General features: G+C 37.2%; 1 protein-coding gene across 2 annotated transcripts in view; it reads left to right on the top strand.

Annotated features, from left to right (window-relative positions):
• The window catches only part of GRIP1 (glutamate receptor interacting protein 1), a 715,306-nt gene that overhangs the window by 212,625 nt on the left and 476,340 nt on the right, over window positions 1-26,341 (top strand). The gene's annotated exons all lie outside the window — the stretch shown is intronic.

Genomic DNA, 26,341 nt, shown 5'->3' with positions numbered 1-26,341 from the left:
TAGTGTTTCACAAACTTATAGGAACAATAAAAGAATATCTTATGGGATTAGTGTTCCCCGGAACCCACTTTGGAGAACACTGTTGTAGCAGAATCTAGGTAGTTCTGTTCGTGTCTCTAACACACTGTTATTACTATGTTTGTATTTAGTTATTAGCATTGGGGATAATGAGAACCACAGGCTTTTCTTTTTTGCTATCTTAGAAAGTTAAAAGATCTACAGTATCCTTGTACAAATGTGGAAAAAATGGCTTCCTCTATTTCCTTGTTGATTTATAAATGCTTTGATCTTTGAAAATACACTCTAAATTATTGTTTTTATCTTTCTAAAGCATAAAGAGAAAGGATTAAGTGATATGAATCAACAGGTTTGGATACAAGGACCCCAAGTCTGAGATTCACACACTCCATGAAAGTGTACTTGTCATTCCTCTTCATGACCCTAAGTTTTCTCATCTATAAAGTGGGAATATTGAATCCTGAAGTGGGGATACAGACACAAAACAAACAATGCAAAGGTGTATTCTTGCTCTGCATAGTTCCAGCTATAACACTCTGAAGACTATTTTTTTTTCTAACCAACTTGCTTAGAGGGTAGTTTGATTTTCAGAAAATAGAGATGTCCTTCAAAGTGACTAATAGCATTTGACTGGTTATATAATGTGCCTCGTGTGTACAATAGCAGCTGATAAAGGCTAATACTTCCAACTTAGGCTTAATGACCTGGTAATGTAGTTTGAGACGTTTGATTACTAGTGTGGTTTCTCCACTAGACAGCTCCCCACTCCTCACACACACCAATAAATAAATAAATAAATAATAAGCAGACAGAAAAGGAAGAATAGCCTGAAAACATCACTTCATTTAGTAATGATGTTGACAAAGATGGACACTGTAATTTAAGAGTAAGTAGTTTCTCTTTACAAACAGCCATGGGATATGAAGTCAATAGTGAAAGTATTTGGGGTTTCTCTATGTTATTTGCTGTATTGGGTAGTGTGGGTAGTAATGTTGGCCCCATTTTACATATTCCTCTTGTATCAACACTGACTTCTATCTTAATTTATAAGAGCATCCATGTATTAGTCATGAAGCACGGGTTGTACACATCCCAGTTTATGTTTCATTTTGGATTTTGTGCAACATGTTGATATAGTTGGAAAAATTGGGGTTTGCATACCAGGCAGCATTTTAATTCCAGTCTTACTATTACACTTACCAACTGTGTAATCTTGCTAAATCACTTAATTTCTCTTAGTCTCTATTCCTCAGCCATGAAATGGAGATAATGAAGTCTAAGATTATTATGAGGATTTAATGAGATAATATAAGAACCTGGCATATAATAGCTGCTTATTAAATTCTAGTTCCTGCAAAGCCCCCCTCCACACCATTCCTAGAGTAACTAACATAAAATATTTATCTAAATTATGCTGAAAATCCTTCAGAAGCTCTCATTTTCCTAGGATCAATCCAAAACTCCTTATTGAGGCATACAAGGCTCTCTGTGAGCTGGCTTAATTTAGTCCCTCACCACCATTCTCATCTCTACACTTTGTAATCAGTCACCCTAAACTTAGCTCTCCTTTGACCTTTATGCCCTTGCTTGCTCCATCCTGCATCTCCTTTCCTCTCGGGAGGCCTTCCCTGTCTCCTCCTCACCCTCACCTGTGTGTCCTCTGTCTTGTTGCACTTTTTCATTTTAATACAATCTGTATATCTGTCTGTCCCCTCCCAAGATTGCACATTAAAGGTGCAAACTGTACCTTATTTATATTCCTAGTGTTTAACAATTGGCATCTCGAAAGTGCTCAATAAATCTCCAGCTCATAAATTCTCCCTTACCTTATTTTTTTCCTTATGCCCATCAACCCAAAGAAAGTGAAAAGATTCATTATTTATTAATCTTAATAGAGTCAGACATATTTCAGTGATCTTGTGAATCAGAAAAATAACCCATTTTTAGTATCTATTCTTTAAAAAGATAATTGTGTATAGGTTTGAAAAATTAAATGATAGGAACCAATCATATTCATGAATTCTCAAATTATATCTTTATAAAATTAAGTGTAACTGAACTTCAGATATTTATATCTTTCTGCAGCCTCAATATAGTGTTTACTCGTATTAATTTGCTAAGAGTTCTGTTATTAGAATACATGCCAGTAATTGTTGGTACACACTTGATTTGGGATTTAACTTTGGCTCATGATTTATAAATGTATAAGTGAGAAAAAGACATTTCAAAATCTCATATCTTTATAAACGTGGTGTTCGAACTGCTGGGGAGCAGCTTGAATTCTTCAGAATGGGGTTGACATTTATAAAGACGCTGAAGTCCTGTGCGGCAGCAGATTTAATTATTACTTAAGAGCAGAGTTGTTAAAATGACTCCCTCAGATACTTGAGCTTTTGATTATATAAGGAGAAAAAAAGATAAATTTTCAAAAATGAAGTTCAGTCAAACAGTTTGCCCTACTAGTTTCTCTATAATTCATTTTGGGTATGTCTTTTACATTTGTTATAGAAATGAAGCCGTATATCGAATGCATCACTGGCTGCTGACAGATGATAAAGGCTTAGGAAAAAAAAGCTTGCCCCACATGAGAAAGATTTGGGAGTATTTAAGGAACTGTTGGAGCATCCTGAAAGTTCACAAGCTCCACACAACTTAGGGATTTAAAATCTCTGTTTCCTGGTGTTCATATAAGGAAACCTCTTCTGCTTGAGAATTACAGTCGGAAGAAAAAGCTCCTCACGTTTGGTTTATGAGACATGCACTCCAAGCTCATAACATCTTGGTTGTCTGTTACTTTTCATGCTTATTGAGGGAACTTAAACAAGGAGAATAATTGCCTGAGAGGGTTAAGATGGGTTCTGCTAGCTTGGCATGTTTTACTTACTCTTATGCTTGCAATAAATGGAAGCTGGTCTGTGTTATAACGTGAGTCTCTTCTCCAAAGGCATATATGCTGATAGCACTAATGATTTGCAATATTTAACAGTAAAACTGTTTTACTTGCAGTGACTCCAGGCTCTGAATTATAAATGGAATCATTTTATATCTTTTGGCATTAGGAGAAATACATGGGAATTGGCCCAGATTTCCCATTAATAATGTAACAAGTAAATGTTTCAAAATCATTAGAGTTGACATCTGTATTTAATTGGCATTTGGAAAATACATTTTATTTATCAAAATATATATTTATAAAATATATGTAAATTTATACTGATTTGAAAAAATCCAGATTTATTTTAATTGCATATACCTGTATACATATACATATATACATATACATATATACATATACACATATACATATATACATATACATATATACATATATATGTGTGTATATATACACACTTTGTTAGTGTGTCTAATCATTTTTTTGTTTATTTTTTGGAGTGATTAAAAATCTTTCCTAACTAAACTCAGGTAGTACTAAGAGATTATACTCTACTCAGATCTCATTCTAAATGACATTTTAAAAAAGTTTGACCTCAGATTGAACTTTTTGGGAGGGCTGCTAACTGAGCACACTGAGTAAATCTTGGCCTCTTTCCTGATTTAAAGCAAATCATGCAATTTTGGAAAGATAGCAAATTTATCTGTGAAAAAAAATTTCCTGGCACAGTTAATGTAAAATATAATTTTTATGACTAAAGTAGGTACAAAAAGATTTCCAGAAATGGAAGAATGAATTTGTATTTTTATAGACATCTTTCTTTACAGCCTCAACTCAGTCCCCTTCAAAAGTTCTATTTATAAAAGACTGTAAACCCCTAAAGTTCAATTGGATTTTTTAGTTGAAATTTTATCTCATCAATTTATAGATTACGACTATAATGGATGATGATGTGATGAGGAAAAGGAATATTAATTGTGCTAAAATCTGAATTGTAAATATTGTGAACTATCATGACAGGTTGGCTTTTGATAAATTTTTATGATCTGTAAAAATGACAGAACTTAAAAATTGCAAGTGATTTGGGATAAAAGAAAAGGTGCTCAGCCTTTTTAACACTTTGCTTATTTACTACAAAGAAGAAACACCTTTAAAATCCAGAGAATGAAGAAATGAGGATCCAAGATCCTGCTTAGCCATGCACTATCAGAGGCTTGGTTAAGTTACCCAGTTTCTACGGCTAAGAAGATGGAATTGCAGGATTTTAGAGCTGACAGCACACTTAAATGGGCCAATTTGTAAAATGGAGAAACTGAGTTCAGAGAGGTAAAGTTGGCATGCCCAGGTCACTGAACTGATTAGTGACTGTGTCTTCTGATTTCCATGGCATCATGTTTACTTCTAGAAAGGTCCAGCTGGTGAAATCTTACAAATTAGCAGTGAAACCTGCACGATGAAGATTTGGTTAGCTGTTTGCAGTATAAAAAGGCTATATAAATTTCAAATGTAATTATAATAAAACTCTATATTTTGGCTTTGGGCTGCTGAGCTCTTGGATAGACAGCTGCTCTAGCCATGATAGCATTTTCCTGCCTCTAACTTCCTCTTTTATAGCAGAGCAATGTACTTACCAATGTTCGTACTTTTACTGTGCAGCCCCCTGTCTCTACTTTCCAGATGTCCTGTGTAGGAGGTAATGGTCTTGTGAAGGATGCTGTCTTTCAGATGGTGAAGCTTTTAAAAAAGGAACAGCTAATGCTTACTAACATATTACCTCTATGGCCTCTGTTCCCAAATTTCCCTTGCCTTTCAGCTTATCCTTTCTTCTCAAGGAAATTAGGGGTGATTTAAGCAAAGGAAAAAAGGGAAGAAAACTGACATTTATTCAGTGCCTACTATTTGCTGAGTATTTACCTCAAATCACTCTTGGAATGAAGTCGGTATAAATCAATCAATCAATAAAAGATCCCAGATATCATACTAGATACCTTAGCTGCATTATTAGTTATTGGGATAAGAAAGTCAAGGCTTAGAGATATTAAACAAGGGAGTGAAATTTAAAAGCCAAGAAGCCCAAAAGAGGAGACATTACCAGGGGAGAGAGGTCACATTCATATTAATAAGAACAAACTAATCTATCAGTTGATAGATATATTAGCCGTGTGTGTATGTGGTTACATGCTGGCTGATACCTATCTGAAAATAGTAAATGAATATATTTACTTTTTTATCTTATCAGAAAGATGTACTTTTGAGAAAATGTGCTCTGAATTTCTTTGTTGGTCAACTCTAGTGCCCCTTGTAGGAATGTATCTGATGTCCTACACATCTAAGACGTACCTCTTGGTGTTCCTAAGAACATCCTCTAGTTTCAATGAAAATGTTCAATTAGTTTTATTACATGGCTTTCCCATTTAAGGCCAATATTGCATCAAGATCTGTGACTTCAAGACAGAAAATGTGAGGTCCATTCTTATAAAGTGTTAAAACCAAACAACATAAAAACTTTGCAACCTGAAAATACAGTAAGTTGATGGTTTACTAAGTCTTACAATAAAGTTTCATCATTCAACAGAGGAACATTCTAATCTAGAAGTATTCCAAGATCTTGAAAATGATGTACCCACCTCAGGAACCCACATCTGGATTCATAAGAAGCGCTGTATAAAAGAACTAAAGTTTAAATTGCTTCATGAGTGCCCAGGGGTGTAGGTAGCTTCCTAGAGGAAAAATGTATTCAATGGATAAGCTGTTACCTTACCCTTAAAATAGTTTTCTAAATTCTTTTTTGACTCTTAGATTTGTAATATAACTCATCTCCCCTTTTATCTCACATTGCCTTTCTCTTTAACCAATTACCGTTCTGTTTAGCCATATGTGCCCTGGCTTATAAAGTGTAAGTATCTCCATAAGTCAAACATGGAAAAGGGACTTAAGAATATTTTCTGGACCAATATCCTTCATTTTGTAGATGAGGAAAGAGGAAACTGTGGCACAGAAAGACTGAGAAACTGGGTCGGAGCTCTCCAGCTGCCGACCGACAGAGCCAGAAATTGAACTGGGCTCCTAGTCAAATGCTTTCTCCACTAGACTGTGTTTACCAGCCAAAAGGTAGCTGGTCCTTGAAAGTGAAGAAGAGGGGCAAATTGAAGATGTAGGAAATATTTTGTTTCTTTCAGGTCAGGTCTGTTTACTCTTGGGCTAGCTCACATGCCTTTTAGAAACCAGGTAAACATTTATGTATTTATTTCATTTGATTCAGCAAATAGTATGGGCTTCACATTGCTATTGAGGTGGGGGTGAGGAAGGAAGGTAAATAAAAGGATTTTTTCATTTTTGTTTTTTGAGACAGGGTCATGCTCTGTCACCCAGGCTGCAGTATAGTGGCACAAACACAGCTCACTGCAAGTCTTGACCTCCTGGATTCAAGTAATGCTTCTGCCTCAGCCTCTCGAGTAGGTTGGATTACAGGAATGAGCCACTGTACCCAGCCAAAAGGATTTTTAAGATCTAATAGAATTTGCAATATCATTAGGTAATGAAAAATAACATGAATTGCAGTGTTAGATAATAAAAAGGACGTTTCAAAATAAGTGATGAAGTAGATGTTTGGAGTGAAAGGAATTGATGCTTGCTGGAGTGACCTGTGCGGGCTTCACGGAGGAGGTTTGGATGTGAGGTGAGCCTTGTAGGAGATGGAAGAAATGGCTACGGCCAAATAGAAGAGGCCAAGGTCTCCTTTGCGGGAAGGAGCAGGTGTGAGTGAGTCCAGCACTGAGGTACAAATTGTAGCTGTCCAAGGTAGAAAGCTCATGCCAAGGAGAAGAGGTGCTGCAGAAAGAGTACAAATTTTTGTCTTGCGGGCTGTTAATATGCTGAATGCAGAAAAGTGACAGAACTGTGCTTTAGGAGGATGAACCTGGCAGCAATATGCAGGATGGAGTACAGTCGGGAGAACCTAGGTGGACAAAATGCAAGAAATAGTGAAGACTGGGCCTAGAAAGTTTCAGAGACTTGCAATCAGAATCCCATCCCAGAAAGCAGCCCATCAATTGCCATCCTCTCATTTATAAATTTGGGACTGAGACCAAGGAAGTTGATGTGAATTCTTCAGTATGACACAGAGGTTGGTGAAGGAACTGGGTAGAGTCAGAATATTCATAATTTGACTCTCAGTCAGTTTTCTCATTTTTTCATTTAAAGAAATACAAAATTTTGAACCTAGGGGAAAAAGTGCTTTTGAAATGAATTTAAAAAGTTGAGTTGGGAGTTGTAATTTGAGAATGCAGTTTTTTTAAGCTTCCCTTGAGAGAATAAACGGTAATGGAGAGAACTATTTAACAAGGTCCTGGTTTCTCTTGCAACACAGTAGCTAAACTTGCCTGCTTTAATATGCATTTTTTTTTTTTTTTTTTTTTTTGAGACGGAGTCTCGCTCTTTCACCCAGGCTGGAGTGACAGCGGCGCGGATCTCGGCTCACTGCAAGCTCCGCCTCCCGGGTTCACGCCATTCTCCTGCCTCAGCCTCTCCGAGTAGCTGGGACTACAGGCGCCCGCCACCACGCCCGGCTAATTTTTTGTATTTTTAGTAGAGACGGGGTTTCACCATGGTCTCGATCTCCTGACCTCGTGATCCGCCCGCCTCGGCCTCCCAAAGTGCTGGGATTTTAATATGCATTTTTGTAGGGATCAGCTTGGTAGATAGTATTAGCAGAAAAACGACACCTTGATCTTGGTTTGCAAGCCCTTCTCCCATCAGTCCTAGATTAGGCCCTGTTGAGCCATGCAGGGGTGTTGGTTTATGCGTGCTGCAGCAGTGGGCATAATGAATATAATTTACCCAGTGGACAAAGGTGTGTACCAAGTGAATTTAAATAATTGGTGTGGATTGGCCAGTAGCTAAGAAGTGGGCTTTTAAAGAGTGTTGAAGATTGAAAGGTTTTTTTTTGTTTTTTAAAGAAAAAAAAAAACGATTGTAGATAATGAAAAGCTAGGATTTGCCCTCTTCATGTCTACTCTCCTTCCAAATAGTTATATCCAAAACTGTTTTTCCCTCTTCCCCTAACTTGTCCCCACTATTAAAATAGAAACAGGGATTGATTAATGTCCTGCTCCTGAATACATGTAAAATTTGTACAAAAATATCTTCTATGAAAATGATTTGTAATCTGTAGACTTATTACCTGGGAGATGTCTTGATGTAAAATCCCATTCTTTGGGTTGTGGGTTTTTTGTTTTCTCCAAATAAATCTGATCTTTAAAGTTCAAAAAAAAAAAAAAAAAAAAAGAGAATGCAATGAATTAGGTAAAGTTTTGACTAAATAAATAGAAATGTCTGTATAGCTCATTGTTTTATGCTGTAGTTTAGATGTTATTTCTCCCAGGAAACCTTCTGTGACCCATGGATTCAGGTTATTTTACCCTCCTATGTATTTTCAGAGCACCCCACAATTTACCTAGCATAGATTTTCCATGCCGGGTTGTAATTGTTGGATGGTCAGTCACTCCTTTGGACTGTCAGCTCCCCACAGATAGGACTATTTTCTGTCTTATTCACTGTTTTATTCCTAGGGCCCTGTATAGTGTCCATCATAAAGGAAATGTGCAGTAACCTCTTGTTGAAGTACTGAATGACTGATTCACTTTAATGCATTAATGTTAGGAGAAAGAGGAGACAGAAGAGGAGTGGGAAGAGAGAGGGAGAAAGGGAAAGAGCCAGAGAGAGAGAGAGAAAAGAAAGAAAAGGAAGGAGGGAAGAAGAATGAGGAAAAGTGATTAAAGATTTAGAAATGAAAGAACTGAGGATTATTAAAAATTTCAACTTGGCTTTATGTGTTGTTCTACAAAGCCCACTATTGATTTAATATGATGTTAGCATTATGGTATTTGAAAGTCAGATATGATGTAAATCATAATGCTTATGACTGGTCCTATCCCCTAGTAACATAAATCAAAATGTTCAAGTTAATGAGAGAAATTATGACAAATGCAAGAATCAAAATCACTTGCTGTCTCTTAAATAAATGTTTTATCTAAAACAATGATAATGTGCCAACAAAAAGGAAATTAAAACACATACTCATATCCTATATCTGCAATTTAAATGCTGTAGGAAGAATTTCATCTTGAAATGAGTTTTTAACTACCATTTTACCATTTACCCAGCCACCATTGGGTCTTGAGGGTGTTTATGCATCTAATGTGTGTGTCAGGCACATTCTAAAGCAGAATTTGTGGCTATATTCACTCATAAAGTTCCTAGGAACAAGGATTTTTTTTGAACAGAAAATTTTTATTATAAGACTCAATCAAATTTAAGATGTCTACCTGAAACCTACTCTTCATATGAAATCGGCCATTTTACCTTCAAAGTTCACATTAATGACATACTTAAGTACTATATGTATAATGGATGGCAACATCTGATTAATTAACTTTCCTACTCTGGACGACTATCCACCTATCCTACTTATGCCAGGGCCAGATGCCACACAACCAGGGAAGCCACTATGCTCCAGAGTCCACTGATGTTATTCAAACTAGCCAGTCCTAAGCCTCTTTAGCCTGCCTCCCTCATCCTTTCCCATGGAAACCACAGTAAAGGCTCCTGCCTACAGGTCCCCCCTCTTCCTCTGCCCCGTGGCTGACCCTGGTGTTTCCCCACATGGCCCCCTGTGGTGTGACATGTACTCCTTTCTTGGGAATTATAAGTAGAATAAATTGTCTTTTAAAAACTACGTTATTGAGGTAGAATTGATACAAAGTCTGCACATGTTTAATGTATACTATTGGATGATTTTGGCCATGTGCGCACACCTGTGATACTATCACTACAATCAAGGTAAGAAACATATTCATAGCCTCCAAAATAAACTATTTTTTTGGTGTTAGTCATCTCCTGATCTGCTGGCTTTGCCATACCTAAATAGTCATGAAGCCTATTAAAACAATGCTGGACCAGGTTACTGATGAGACAGCAAGAAACTGGTGGATGAAGAAATATTTAGGAGATAAAATCAACAGAATTCCATGGCAGATACTGGGGATAAGAAAAATGTGGGGATGAAGATGACTCATATATTTCTAGCTTGTCTAAAAGGGTCCATTCACTAAGACAGAAAACTGGAAGAGGCCCTGGATTGCGGGATAATTTCAATTTGGAGCATGTTGACATTAGGGTGACTTTGAGATGTTCAAGGGAAAATGTCAAGGAGACAGTCAAATGTACAATTTAGAACTGGTGACTAGATCTCATTGAAGAAGGAGGGCATATCGTAGACTTTTAAAAATCTTAGCAAGTGAAAATTATAAATGATAGTAATCACCAAAGATGGCAGTCTCCAAAGCCTCTTGATGAGGAATACTTCTTGCAGGGAGGGAGATGTGAGCATTGTTGGATTGAAGCAAGAGAATAGCGGGCGTGAGAAATAGTGTGAATCAAGATTCAGAAGCACAACATGTGATGCAAATTTGGACAATGATGAATATTCCAGTTTAATGGAAGCAGACAGTTTTTCTGGGAGAGGAGTAGGAGTAGAGGTTTAGACTACCTAGACACCAAATTATTCCACCCTCGAAGGACTGATAGGTAAGGAGTTTATTACATGCCAGTAGTCCTTTGTGCACTTCATTAAGAGAATTAAATATAGTCCTCTTGTTCAGGCTTTTCTGTCTTTCAGAATAGATGTTCCTGCAGGATAGAGATTCTCCTTGACCTACTGATTATACTCAGCTAGTATAAAGAGTATTAATGTTTGAGGCTCAAAAGATTAGTCCAACATTATTATGTTAATTTTATTTCAGTTAGCTATCAAAGGTACATTGTAAGTCTGCAGTGTACCCAGATCATAGAACCCAGTCCCTGATCCCACAAAAATTACAGTTTTGTTGGGAAGACAGAACTTTAAAATGATTTAAATAGAAGTGGAATGCAAAAATTAATACCAGAAAGCATATTATCAAATGTTCCTATATTTATCTTTTTTTTTGTTTTGTTTGAGGCAGAGGAGTCTCACTCTGTCACCCAGGCTGTAGTGCAGTGGCCTGATCTCGGCTCACTGCAACCTCTGCCTCCGAGGTTTAAGTGATTCTCCTGCCTTAGCCTCCTGTCGTAGTTGGGACTACAGGCATGTGCCACCACGCCTGGCTAATTTTTGTATTTTTAGTAGAGTTGGGGTTTTACCATGTTGGCCAGGCTGGTCTCGAACTCCTGACCTCAAGTGGTCCACCCGCCTTGACCTCTCAAAGTGCTGGGATTATAGGTGTGAGTCACCATGCCCAGACCCTATATTGATCTTTAAACATTTTTATTGTGCATTTCTTTCTTTATTTTTAATTGTTGTAAAATACGTAACATGAAATTTGCTATCTTAACCATTTTAAGTGTACAGTTCTATAGTGTTAAGTATATTCACATTGTTGTACAACCAATCTCTAGAACACTTTTCACCTTTCAAAACTGAAAGTCGATGTCCATTAAGCGCCAGCTCATCATTCCCATCACTTCTTAGCCCCTGGCAACCACCATTCTATTTTCTGTCTCTATGAATTTGACTATTCTAGAAACCTCATGTAAATGGAATCATGTGATATTTCTTTTTTTGTGACTGGTTTATTTCACTTAGCTAATGTTCTCAGGGTTCACCCATGTTACAGCATCTGTCAGAGTTTTCTTCCTTCTTAAGGCTGAATAATATTTCATCATATCTAAGTATCTATGTATACATATTGTTTGGCAGTTCATCCATTGATGGACACTTGGGTTGCTTCCATCTTTTGGCCATTGTGAATAATGCTACTGTGAACATGGGAACAAATATCTCTCTAAGACCCTGCATTCAATTGTTTTCAGAATATACCCAGAAGTGGAATTGTGGAGCACATAATAACTTCACTTTTAAGTTTTTGAGGAGCAGTCATATTGTTTTCCATAGTAGCTGTACCATTTTACATTCCCACCAGCAATGCATAAAGGTTCTGATTTCTCCACGTCGTCAGCAACACTTGTTATTTTCTGTTTCTTTGTTGTTGTTGTTCTTGTTGATAGTAGCCATCCTAATGGGTCCAAGGTGGTATCTCATGGTTTTGATTTGCATATTCCTAATAAGTAGTGATGTTGAGCATATTTTCGTGTGCTAATTGGCTATTTGTATATCCTTGGAGGAATGTCTATTCAAGTCTTTTGCCCATTTAAAATCAGGTTGTTTGATTTTTTTGTTGTTGAGTTGTAGGATTCTTTATATATTCTGGGTAATAAGTAGTGATGTTGAGCATGTTTTTGTGTGCTAATTGGCCATTTGTATATCTTTGGAAGAATGTCTATTCAAGTCTTTTGCCCATTTAAAATCAGGTTGATTTTTGTTGTTGTTGAGTTGTAGGATTCTTTATATATTCTGGGTATTAACCCCTTATTAGATATATGATTTACAAATATTTTCTCCCATTCCATAGGCTGACTTTTCAATATGTTGATTGTGTTATTTCATGCATGGAAGCTTTTAATTATGATGTAGTCAATTTTATCTATTTTTACTTTTATTGCTTATGTTTTTGGTGGCATATCCAAGAAGTCATTTTCAAATTTAATGTCACAAAACTTTTCCTCTAAGTTTTCTTGTAAGAGTTTTATAGTTTTTGCTGTTATGTTTAAATATTCTATCCATTTTGAGTTAATTTTTATATATGGTGTAAGGTAAGAGTCCAACTTCATTCCTTTACGTGTGGATATTGTTTTCCCAATGTTATTTGTTAAAAAGTTTTTCCTTTCCCCATGAAATGGTCTTGACACCCTTGTTGAAATCATTTGGTCATATATATGAGGATTTATTTGGGCATTCCTCATTCTATTTTAGTGGCCTCTATGTCTTTCTTTATGCTAGCACTGTTTTGATTACTGTAGCTTTGTAATAAGTTTTGAAACTGGAAAGTGTGAGATCTTCAGATTTGTTAGTCTTTTCATGATTGTTTGTACTTAATGCAATCCCTATTAAAATATCAACAGTGCTTTCTGCAGAATTTGACCAAAAAATCCATGCTAAAATTCATATGGAATATCAAAGAACCCAAAATAGACAAAACAATCATGAATAAGGAGCCCCTAAATAAACCCTCACATTCAATTTCATTCTTATATTCAATTCATGAATATGAGATATCTTGCCATTTATTTGTGTCTTTAATTTCTTCTGGCAATGTTTTTTAGTTTTCAGTGTACAAGTGGTTACATTTATTTCTAAACATTTTATTCTTTTTGGTGCTATTATAAATAGAATTGTTTTCTTTATCCTGAAGCATTTGTTGTTAATTGAGAAATGGTAGTATACTCTTCAGGAACTGGCTTAGGAGGTTTGATCTCCAGTCTTTTTTTGCTATTGTTTTCTCTACACTATTACTAGATATTTTCTCAGGTTCTTTTAAGGTGTTTTTTTGACAATTTTAGTTTAAAGCTCTTTTAAACAGATGAATTAATCTCTTTTCAAATACAGATGTATATGATATTTTGACAACTTTAACAACCTTCATTCTATTGTATCAAGGGGTCCTACAGACTATACCTTTTCTTTGATCCTAAAACCATAAGCAGCTGATGGCTTCCTGTACTTTATTGTTTCAGTTTCCAGAGACACACCTTACACATGGAAATAAATAAAAATGCATCTATGACCCTAAACTCAAAAACATTGGTTTATTGATTCATTCATTAATTCATTCAACAGCATCAATTGAGTATCCATTATATGCTCAACACTGGAAACCGATGCAAAATGTTATTTCTTACAGTATCAGAGACATCCCTATCAGTCCCGTTGGACATTTTTGTTTTATCTATACTTTTGTTATGACTTTTCTAGCTTCTTATCCCCAAAAGGTATACAAAATAATGTTTTCATAATAGCAAAAATACTAATAGCAAACATTGAGCACTCATAGTGTGTCAGGCACTATATAAGTGTTAATACTTACTATTAACTCATTGAAGACTCATAACAACACCCAAAGGAAACTGAGGCAGGGAGTGCTAAAGGCCACACAACAGTGCATGGAGATGCTGGGATCCAGCAGACAGTCTGCTCCAGAAACAGATCTTACTAAAATGAACAAGTTTGATTAACCAAATCATGATATATCCTTCCAATATACAATTGTATTGGTAACATTTATTCTATATTGTATATATAAAATTTTATATAGGATATAAAATTATACATACAATAAGATCTTGATTATATAAGTTATGTATATAAGAGAACTAATAGGAAATACAAAAATGTTATCAGCAGGTATTATAGATGTTTGTTTTTTTTTCTGGGTAATTTTATTCATTTAAAATGTTTTTCTATCATGGGCATATACTTTTAGTTTTTAGAAAAAGAATTTATACAATATATATGTCCTCAATAAGGGGACTGACATCAAAGTACTTGAAATTAATCTCCATAATGGGAGGGCATAGGGGCAAGGGTAGATAAATCATTGCTGATCTTACTTTGGCAAGTGAAAATAGCCAGGGTTATGAAGCTTATAGAAAACTTTGGTCCTCTATATGTTTTATTTTTAAAAATCTATATTTTTATTATGTGTGTCTTTAAGTATTTTGCCTACTTTGCCTTTGTAAATGTGATTTACAGAATAGGCAAATATAAGCCTTGTGCTAGGCATTTGTGAAAGGAGGATGTTTACCCCAAGATGCCCCCGTGAAGCGATAAAGCCTTCTTTAGGTTCTAGGTATGGCTCCTCAATTTCTGGTGTTGTCGCTTTGTTTTCTCAGCCAGCTGTGGCCACCTTTATGGCCACACCTTTATATTTCATGAAACCCCACTTGAGACTTGAGATTTGAGCCCAGCTTACAATGGCAGGAGACTGAGCTCATACCTACAGAAAATAACGTAGGTAATTGAAGAGCATGCCTCAAAAATATGTATTGAAGAATGCCTTGAATAATCAAAAAGTGCTGTGCAGTGCCCTGCTTCATCTCACATCTTTGTGTTTTAGAATTACTTTAAAGAATGTTTGCTTGTTAGATAGTGATATATGTTTAATTATACTTAATCTCTCTCTCTCTTTTTATAGAAAGTTGCTCCTAGCCTCTTCTTCAGTAGTAGCACATATCATCTTTTATTACATGACTGCATTTGTTTTATTAATGGTATGCTCTCTGAGGACAAGGACATACACTTCTTGGTATCCCTTTAAGGACTAACAGAGGCACAAGAAAAGAGAGAGGGAGAAAGGGAAGAGGAAACAAACACATGGAAGGGTCTACCTTATGCCAGTAACTCAGATCTTCAGCTTTTCATTCATTTTTGCTTCCCACTTCCACCCTGAGGATTTTCCTTATATCTTTGTGACCCCAGCTATACCAGATTTTGCAGATAAAAATATGGGATGTTTAGTTAAATTTGAATTTCAGAAAACAACAAATAATTTTTTAATGGAAGTATATCCCATTTAGTATTTGAAATAACCTTATACTAAAAAATTATTCGTTACCTGAAATTCACATTTAAATGAGTGTCTTTTATTTTACTTGGCAACTCTTTCAATTTCAAAAGGATTTTAAAAATATGTTAGCCAGTTAGAAAAATAGCAGCTGAATGACCTCCCCTTTAAAAACAAAAAGAGGTTCACTGGGCTGTCTGTGCATGTTTGACCTTGTCAGTCAGGCAATAGAGGACCAGAGGCTGACCTAACTCCTACTCTCTTCTGCCTCTCAGGCAGCCCAAAGGACCAGTTAGAGAGTTTGGGGACTCTTGTTCTATCAAGCTTGGCACATAGTAGGAGTTCAGTAGGTTTCAGTCTAAATAGATTGCTCAGTAGTGTGAAAATCTTAGGTATTTCAGAGTTAATATTATGCCCTGATGTAAAATGAATTCACTTTATAAGGTGAATAATAACATCACTGGCAAGAAAAATGTCAACCAATCAGCTAGGAAAATTTGTACATATGCCTCATTAACAGTGCAGCCCTTACTGTCATTGTCTAATGATCTTGTTCCTTCTCTGCTCTTGTCTAGGACAAATATTTCTTCTTTAAAAGTTGCCTCTTACGTTGTTTTGTAGTCATTCCCCAGCAGATTAACATTAGAAAAATGTTGAGTTTTCACAATTGTATTAGTGATTAAAAGCCACCACCCCAAACTGGTAGCTCATTATTGTTCCTTAATAAGAATAACCTCCACTGCTTTATACTTGAAATAATAACTTTGGAGATGGAAAGCCTCAAGTTTGCTTCAGTTGGCAATCAATATCAGAAGCCTATTATTATTATTATTATTTTAAATCCCCAAATAGTAGAGATTTTCCTTTAATTACATGTTGATGGGACATTTTATCTTCTGTGCTTGAGGTAGCTGTAGCTGCAGCTTGAGGCACTTATGGGCTTGAATGGGGAGAATTTATAAGCCTAAACCATGAAACAGCAGTGCAGGACCAAAGCCTGGGAATACAAATATCCAAGTTAAAATAATTTCCCGTTTGGGTCATGGATTAAATTATTGAATTTGCAACCTTATTGATTATAATGGCTACTTATAGTATCTATTGAACACACTTATCAAATATAAATGGCGACAATATGGAGATAAGAGAGATTGGTACAGAGGGGCAGTGAATGGTAATCCATCTGGCTCTCTGTTAATCTGAACCACTTAGCAGGGTGCCTTGCACAGAGTAAGTGCCATTAATACTTGTTGAGCTGAACTCTTTGTCCACCCTCCCAAACTGACCAGGTAGGATACCTGTTCTCATAAATAAGATGTCACTTAGCAGACTATTAACTATGTTTTTCTGGAATCCACTGTGCTATGAATTCCTATTTTCTTTTTTGGCCTTTGAAGCCCAAGCTTATCCCTTTGGGGATATCTTTCTTCATTGTTTTTCATGCTGCACAGCTGCCGAAACTCAGTTGACTGGGTGGAATTTTTCAGGTATTTCTTAATACTATTGTGAGTCTTCATATCCTACATATTAACATGTGCATAGACTGAGGCATTAGTGTGTGTATGCAAATTATAAAACAAACTCACAGATGAATACTGCATGCAATTAACTTGCAGAATTAAATCATTTTGAAAATTCTCATAATTCTCATAGAATTATGTTTATTACAGTTTGACCTCATAAGTAGGTGACATAGGAGTCATCTGCATCTGTATACTCATTTTTCCATAATGGTCCCTAATAGGTTCATTAGGGACTTCAGAATCACTGATTGGGCAATTTTGCTTGCTAAATTATTTCGAATGTCCATTTTTTTTACTGACGCCAAATGGTAGGATTTTTTCTGTTCAATAAATGCAAGGTTTTTTCATTTTTCTCTGTTTCCTTTTTTATTTTTATCTGAAATATGAATCTGTTGGGAATTAAATTCAAATTAGTCTAATTTTTTTCTTAGCTATGGTCGCTATGATAATGCTCAGTATTGCAGTGACAAGCCCTTAGTGTCTTGATTTCATTGCTGTTTGCTATAAAACATTCAAGTCTGTGGTAGAGATCTTGTAGTATTTGTGATCGAGGCAGCTCATTGTTTCTGCCCCTACTCTGACTTGCCCTTTAAAATGTCTTTTTTGGCGCTAAGTTTAAAATTGGCTACATAGAAGTCTGCCTTTATCTCCGACCCCAATATTTCACTCTGACAGTTCTGTGATCCTTGTGCCTATTCTGTCATCCTTTCTTACTTGGTGGGCTTTTCTTGTTTTTAATCTTTTCCATTTTCTCTCTTACCCAGTCACCACTGCTACCAAACCAAAAAGAATTACCTGAATCACTCACCTATTTTTATGAGTCCAAATCAAAGTACATTGTGCCCCCTTATCGGGTGATGCTCTGTCCTTGTACTTTTTCTCTCCTGTTATTTTAACCCAGTCACTGATCCCAAACATTCCTCATCAGATTCTTTGGCTTTATTATGTCTAAGTCGATTTGTTCACATGCATGAATGAACATGCTGTGCCTCTGCTGCTGGCAAGATTCTTGTCTGATCAGAGTTTTGCGTCTCCTGTGTTCACTCTAGGCAAGAGAGTCCTGTCTTATTAGTGTAATCTTGATGTTCCAACCTCATCTTGCTATTTGGTAACTATTTTACCAATCACCTGCTGAGCTTTTTCACTTTGAAACACTTGAAATATTTTTAAAGTTATTAGAATTGGTACTCTACAAAGCATAGAAACATAAAGGGTACCCAATGGTAGAGTAATGGAGAATATAACTCACCCACTGCCATTCTGGAAAGAATAAACTCATTGCCTTTTCCCCAAAATTGGTTCTCCTGCTGATTTTTTTTTTTTTTTTTTTTTTTAGATGAAGTCTTTCTCTGTCGCCTGCCCAGGCTGGAGTGCAGTGGCCTGATCTTGGCTCACGGGAACCTCCGCCTCCCGGGTTCAAGCAATTCTCCTGCCTCAGCCTCTGGAGTAGCTGGGATGACAGGCATGCACCATCACACCCAGCTAATTTTTTGTATTTTTAGTAGACACAGGGTTTCACCATGTTGGCCACACTGGTCTCGAACTCCTGACCTCAGGTGATCCACCCGCCTTGGCCTCCCAAAGTGCTGGGATTACAGGCATGGGCCACCGCGCCCGGCCTCCTGCTGGATTTTTTAACCACCATTCTGAAGTAGCCCAAGCAAAATCTAGAGATTCACCCCTGACACCTTCCTCTTTATTTTGTTACTAAGACTTAAACATTTGATCTTTCTCCTTTACCCTTCCACTACAGTGTTTGCTCACATCCTCATTCAGCTATGCCTGGACCATTGCGATAGGCTTCTAACTACCTCCCTACAGACTTTCTTCAGCCTATTCTCTATACCACCAACAGAGTAATTTTCCTAAAAGTCATATAGATTTGTCTAATTTTTCTTTTAGAAACTTTTCAATGGCCTTTCATTGCTTGCAAGGTAAAATATAAATTCCTTAATATGCCTTTTCGTTATTTTGCCTTTGCCAACTTCCCCAGCCTCATTTCACTTTTGCTGCACACATACCACACTGAGCTAATTACAGTAGGCCTGTGGGCATTGGTGCATGTTGCTGTGTCTGGAGAAATGCCCTCCTTTTCTGAAAGTATACCAAGTGCACATCAATGATTTGCTGAGACACCTTCTCCCCTCTGAAGTCTTCTTGACTTACCCAAATAGAGTCAATCAGTTGCTTCATTGTTCTGTCTCTGTAGGTTTTAGATACTTTTGTTAATGCAACTCTTCTCTAAATCTCTCTCTCCTTTACTCTAATGTGAGGGCATCAAAGATTAGAACAGTGTCGTATTTATGTTTGCATCCCACAGGTCCGCTATGGCTCATAGTGGGTACACAGTAAAGGTGAGTTAAATTAACTTGAATGAGAAATAAAGACTTCTAACTTTTCTTAGAAAGAGAAAAGCCGTGAGCAGTAAGTTTAGGGGAAAAATAGAAATGACAGATCCTGATGACTCAGTGCATAATGAAAATGATTTCAGACTAGGTTGTTTGACAGCAATCATCATTTGGATTAAAAGCCTGCATTCCCTTCTCTCCAACCTCCAGTTGAAAGACAAGCTTTGAAGAGGGAAAAAAACAACATGAATGTACCTTTCCTTTCTTTGAAAGAGAGATGTGCTTCTTTGATAGTCCAGCTTTCTGTGAGCTCTAAACATCCTCCTCTTCAAATGAACTAATCATCACTTCTGCTTTTGGTGGGGCAACCTGCTGCCAGCCTGTAAATGAGGCCTATTAATGATAGTACTCGTTTCAAGTTCATAAATGTGAACACTAGAGAAGGAAGACACCAAGTACTGCTGCTGGCCATTAATCCATGTTATTAATGGAAGCATTTTTTATATCAATACCAGTCTTTCATCCGTCTAGTAAAGGTATTCTCATTATTTTATTGTTTACAAGTTAAAAGATATGTGTAAGCCTAGAGAGTCACAGGCAGAAAAAATATTTCACACTTGTGTATTTTCTCTCTAAATTTAGTGAAATCAATTTAAGGGAGGGTGGTTGGGGGAATTCTTTTAATGACCTTTCTACTCCAAGAGCTATGGCCTATTTTAAAAGATGTATAGAAGAGCCTGCTAATATAAATTGCTACTATGTCACTGCTTGAAAGCTCCCATGAACTAAGTAGCTGGCTTATATAAAAGGGCTGTGGATAAAGGCCCAGGAAGTGTGGGAGCCAGTTAAGGCCTGGGGGAAGCAGGCATCTTCTTGAGGGAGATGAGACTGTGAGGTTCCTGGGCTTGAACTCTTCTCCAAGCATTTAGAGATGCCGAGTTTTGAGCAACATTGTCCATAAGGAAGGCTTACTTATTATATCATAGATGGGTTTTGTCTATGATTATATCATAGATCCTGAAACAGCAGGAGGGTAAAACAATCATGTCATATTCGCTACTTTATTAGAGCCTTACCTCCTTACCAACAGTCATAGACTGACATAAAAGAGCTATTATTTTAAAAATAGAATTTATTTTTAGACCAGTTTTAGGTTCATAGTAACATTAAGTGGAAGGTATAGAGAGAGTTTTTATAAATTCCCTCCCCCCATACACACACAGCCTCTCCCATTATAAACATTTCCCACCAGAGTGGCACATTTGTTACAATTGATGAACCTGAATTGATAGTTTACATCATGGTTCACCCTTGGTGTTGTCCATTCTGTAGGTTTGGGTAAATATATGATGACATGTATGCACCACTGGGGTATCACGCAAAATGATTTCACTGCCTTAAAGGTCCCCTGTGCTCCACCTGTCCATTCCCCAACACCCAACAATCACTGTTCTTTTTACTGTCCCTAGTTTTGCTTTTTCCAAATGTCATGCAGTTTGAATCATATAGTATGCAGCCTTTTGGGATTGGCTTTTTTCACTTAGTAATATGCATTTAAGTTCCCTCCATGGTTTTCCATGGCTTAATACTTCATTTCTTGTTGGTGCTGGATAATATTCTAGTATCTGGATGCATGACAGTTTATCCAGTCACCTACTGAGGGGCATCTTGGTTGCTTCCAAGTTTTGGCAATTGGCAATGATATAAACATTTCATTGATATAAACAATGACATAAACATTCCAAGTTCTGGCAATTGGCAATGACATAAACATTTGGCAATGATATAAACATCCATGTGCAGGTTTTTATGTGAACATAAGTTTTCAACTTTTTTTCATACTAATGACTGGGATTGCTATGTCAAATGGTAAGAGTATGTTTAGTTTTGTAAGAAATATCCAGACTTCTTCCACAGTGGCTGTACTATATTGCATTCTCATCAGCAATGAATGGACAGTTCCTGTTGCTCCGTATCTTCATTGTTGAAGTATCTGTTGTTGTTTTTTTTTATATTTGGTTGTTTGTTTTCTTCTTGAGTTTTAAAAATTCTTTATATGTTTTAGATAACAATCCTTTATTAGATATGTCTTTTGCAAATATTTTTTCCCAGTCTGTGGCTTGTCCTTTCATTCTCTTCTCAGTGCCTTTCTCAGAACAGAAATTTTTAATTTTAATGAAGTGCAGCTTATCAATTATTTTCTCCCCCACTCCTGCCCCCCCCTTTTTTTTTTAAAGAGACGAGTCTTGTCATGCTGTGTCACCCAGGCTGGAGTGTAGTTGTGTGAGCATAGCTCATACAGCCTTGAACTCCTGAGCTCAAGCAATCCTCCTGCCTCACCTCCCAAGGCAATTCTATAGGCAATTCTTTCTTTTATGGACTATAGGCAGTTCTTTCTTTTATGGATCATGCCTTTGGTATTGTATCTAAAAAAATCACCATGAAAGGGCTGTTTTTAACTATCCATACACTCCAGCCAATTGCATGCCTCTACTACAATTATGTAAGTCATTGGCAAACCTCAGGCACTTTAAAGTACGTTTGAAGCAGATGCAATGGAAATACATACAAAAATGGTAACATATTAGCTTTTAACTGTACTATTGATTAATTACTATTTAAGTAAAAATTGCATTTTCTTTGATCCTAAGGGCGATCCTTAATTTCATTTTCCCCTAGAGTTTTTAAGTCTTTACGGTGCTTTATCTTGTATCTGTATTAATTGAGTCACTGTTTTCTCATGCACATAGTAAGCTATCAGCGAGGAGTGAAAGACCATTGCTTGATTGCTTGATTTTGTCACAGAGGCAGTACAATATAAAGGTTTGAGTCCTGGTTTTGCCACTCAGTAACTGTGTAACATGTGGATCTCAAAGCATCAGTGTAATCACTTGTTATACCTAACTCATTAGTCTGTATGAGGATCAAATGACATAATCCCCCCACCTTTTTTTTTTTTTGAGATGAAGTCTCACTCTGTTGCACAGGCTGGAGTGTAGTGGCACGATCTGGGCTCACTGCAACTTCCATCTCCTGTGTTCAAACGATTCTCCTTCTTCAGACTCTGGAGTAGCTGGGATTACAGGCACACACCACCTTGCCCAGGTAATTTTTTTGTATTTTTAATAGAGATGGGGTTTCACCATGTTGGTCAGCCTGGTCTCAAACTCCTGACCTCAAGTGAGCCACCTGCCTTGGCCTTCCAAAGCGCTGGGATTACAGGCGTGAGCCACAGTGCCCGGCCAACATAATCCTTTAAAAATTTTTTTTAATAGCTAGCACATTGTAAGCCTTTGATATATTTTGTCTTATCTATTAAGGCTTTTCTCTCTACTTTCAATTCTTACACTTTCTTTTTTAATGTAAGAGATAGATAAATAATGTTGTGACTTGTTTTACTTGGCTACACACAGTACCCAAATTCATGCTGATTTTTAAATTCCAATATTAATGATGACAAGAATCAAAATAATTCAGTTTGAAGTTGATGGTAAGGGGCCAGTGTTGTGTGGGGAAGGGGTACAAGTCTGAAGGTTATGAGTGAACTCAGGATGCTGAGGGAAGAAAAAGAGAGGAAGTGGTAGATACTTGGATCCAGTGGCACAGAAGAGAGTCACATTTCCCCTGGAGAAAGGCAGACCCCACTAGTAGCCATTGGTTTCTTCAGCCCAGGGCTAAATAAGAGAAATGGAGCAGAATGCCTGAGTAATGTGAGGAGACCTGGATCCATATGCTGGGGAATGGTAGGGCCTTTCCCACTTGGAGCCCAGGGAAGAGTGGCTAAAAATATGGGAATGCTTCTGAAGAAAAGCAAATTCAACCTCACACTTAAGCCAGAATAAAGAGAGTGGCGAGAGCTGGATATTCCAGAAGGGCCACTGTAGAGTACACACCCTGCTTTAGAACCGTAGCCAGGGGCCCCTGTAAACTAGACAACTTTTGCACCACTCAAGACTGAATCAAACACCTTCCTTAACACCATATCTTGTGACAGCAGCCAGGGAGGTGGCTGCATCCTGCAGAGATGGGCTCTAGGTTTACAGGAGAAATTGGCTTCATGAAATTGGTAATTCTAGGATTAGATTCTGCCCTAAGTTGGTAGATTCCATCATTTAGTCTCTGTAAGCCAGTTGCTCATCCAAAGAGCCACCAGGAGGAACACATCTCAACACAAACTCCATGCTGCTGGGGCTGAAAAGAGCTCAGAAAGTTTAGGTGTCTGTGTTCATGTTGTTAGGATCATGGGTCAGAGACTTTAACTTTGATAGCATCAAAGATCTTCCACTGGGAGCAACCTGTTACACAGTATTTTACAGTCACTAATGCACTTTACTTACCAGGATATCACTTGATTGTCATAATATGCCTGTCCAATTAGCAGGTTAGTTGTTAGTTTTCCATTTTTATATATTTTCCTAAGGCCAGAAAAGCAGAAAATAAAGAAGCATGATGTAGAATCTGTTTCTCTGTATTTATAGTTTGGATATTTTCTTCAACACCTCACTATAACCAGCTTAGTACCCCTCCTCCCAACTTACTGCATTACCAGGGATCACTTTGTAGTAAATCACTAAATCCCTTACTAAGTTGTGCGGTTCTAAAAGCAGAGTATTTTTTTTCTCATAAACAAATGATCCAGTTTTTAAGTTGAGATTTTCGTTGGTTCCCAGGAAGGATGGAATGAATACAATATTAAGCATTGATTTAGAAGGATGAATGTCAGCTGAAATTTAAGAAACCCCTTTGTAAATAACCCAGGTCTCTATAGGAGGGTCATAGATAGCATTTTATGTCTTTCTGACCTCCAACCTGAAGTGAAACGTAAGGCATTGTGCTCATGACTTTTGATCTCTCCAAGTCTGACATTCGAATCAATTACCACAGGAAGCTATAAAATATTTTTTCTCTAGAGGTATTTCAAACTAAGGTGAGAATTTCAGAAGGGACCTGGCTACAACTTGAAGATGAACTGAATGACCTCTTGATATTTTCTAAGCATGAAACTGATTTAGTAGCAAGGTGTACAGGTCTTAAGTGTGCTCAGAGCAAGCCTCAGAAGTAACTTGTCTCAATTCATAACTTGTCTTGATCTTTTGCAGAACCTAAAATTTTTCCAAATGTGAGTCTGGATAGAACATGAGGTAGTGCAGAATGATTGAGGAAAGTCTAACTTGTAAGTCAAATCTATAATAAAAATGGTTAAAAACACGTACTAAAATAAATATCTTACTTTACTCCAGAGACTTTGCCAAGCACTTTACATGTGTAACTCAATTAGTTCTTACTGCGGTCTAGGTGGTATGTACTATTGTTATCCTGACTTTATACATACCAAGGCGTCAGGAGATTAAGTAACTTAGAAAGTAAGAGGAAAATCTGGGTTTTGTACCATGCTCGTCCCAAAGGGCAACATGACTCCTTGGTGTGAAATCTAGAAAGAGCATACTATACATCTCAGTGATATATGATTCTACCATTTCCATTTTCCAGCTGTGTGACCACAGCAAAGTTATTTAACCTCTCAGAGTTTCAGTTTTTAATTCTGTAAATGGAAGATGAAATACCAGCTTTGAAGTGTTGCTTGTGAGGACACACATAAAGCATATACTCATTAGCTGTTATAATTTTGAAATATGTCCGGGGAACTTGATTGGGCCAACATATGACATTTGGAGAAGAGCTTCATGACTCTTACCTTCAATCTTGGGCTGACAAGAGTCAAATCATTCATTCTCTTGTCATTCTTGAGAGAAGTTGCTAATTAAGATATCTCTAAGTCTGTAAAAATATCAATAACATTAACATAATGCTAATGTGAATAAATCAGCGTGAACTAATCAGGATTCCTGGAAAAACTGAGCCTAGTGTCACCTTGTAGAGTTAAAACAGCAGCTTACTGTGCATTTCTACATAGCCATGTAGCTGGTGGGCAATGAAATTCAGATATTACTTTTTTTGAGCAATAGTTTCAGATGGTTCCTGAGGAAGCCGGGTGCAGTAGCTTGCACCTGTAATACCAGCACTTTGGGAGGCCAAGGCGAGAGGATTGCTTTAGCCCAAGAGTTCGAGACCAGCCTGTGTGACACAGAAAACAGTGAGACCCCATCTCTACAACAAATAAAAAAATTACCCAAGTGTAGTGGCACATGCTTGTAGTCCCAGCAACTCAAGAGGCTGAGGTGGGAGGATTGCTTGAGCCCAGGAGGTCAAGGCTGCAGTGAGCCATGATCACGCCACTGTACTCCAACCTGGGGTGAGAGAGTGAGACCCTGTCTCACAAAATCAAAACAGGAAAAAAAAAAAAAAGCAGAAATTCAGATACCAACAGCAGGGTCTGGAGTTGGTTACCTGGATTTGAATCCTGGAGCTGCCATGTAGCAGCTGTGTGACCTTAGAGCAATTTATTTAACTTCTCTGTGCTTCTGTTTTCTTATCTGTAAAATCAGGATGATAATGATATTGGTTTCCTATTCCCGTTGTAACAAATTGCCACAAACTTAGTGACTTTATAAAAACAACACAAATTTATTATCTCACCATTCTAGAGATCAGAAGTCTGAAAGGGGTTTCATCATGCCAAAATCAAGGTTATCAGCACAGCCTCACTCCCTCTGGAGGTGCCACAAGAGACCTTGCCTTTTTCAGCTTTTCCAGGCTGCCTGCATGCCTCCTCTTTCGGCTCCTCATCTGTCTGCAGGCCAGCGTGTAACATCTTCAAGGCTCACTCTGTCTCTGACCCTCTCCTTCCGTGGTCACATCTCTTAACTTTGACCTTCTTACCTCCCTCATGTAAACTTTTGTGATTACTTTGGGCCCATCTAGATAATCTAAGATATTCTCCCCTTCTCAAGATCCTTGATTTAAGGACATCTACAAGTCCCTTTTACCATGTAAGGTAACATATTCACAGGTTCTGGGCATCGTGGGGCAGTGGATGATTCAACATACTACAATAACTAATAGTCCCCACCTGATAAGTTGTTGCAGGGACTAACATGTTAGTGGATATGACACATTTAAAATGGTATCTGATGTGTCATAAGGGCCAAGCACATACTAGCTATGTGATTATTGTTCTAGTATATTTTCATTATGGCAATAACCTGGCTGTATTCTAGCCTG

This window comes from Hylobates moloch, unplaced genomic scaffold (genome assembly GCF_009828535.3).
Source record: "Hylobates moloch isolate HMO894 unplaced genomic scaffold, HMol_V3 SCAFFOLD_12, whole genome shotgun sequence".
NCBI classification, from domain to species: domain Eukaryota; kingdom Metazoa; phylum Chordata; class Mammalia; order Primates; family Hylobatidae; genus Hylobates; species Hylobates moloch.
Note: the sequence above shows the minus strand (reverse complement) of the source record. Positions and strands in the feature narration are given on the sequence as shown.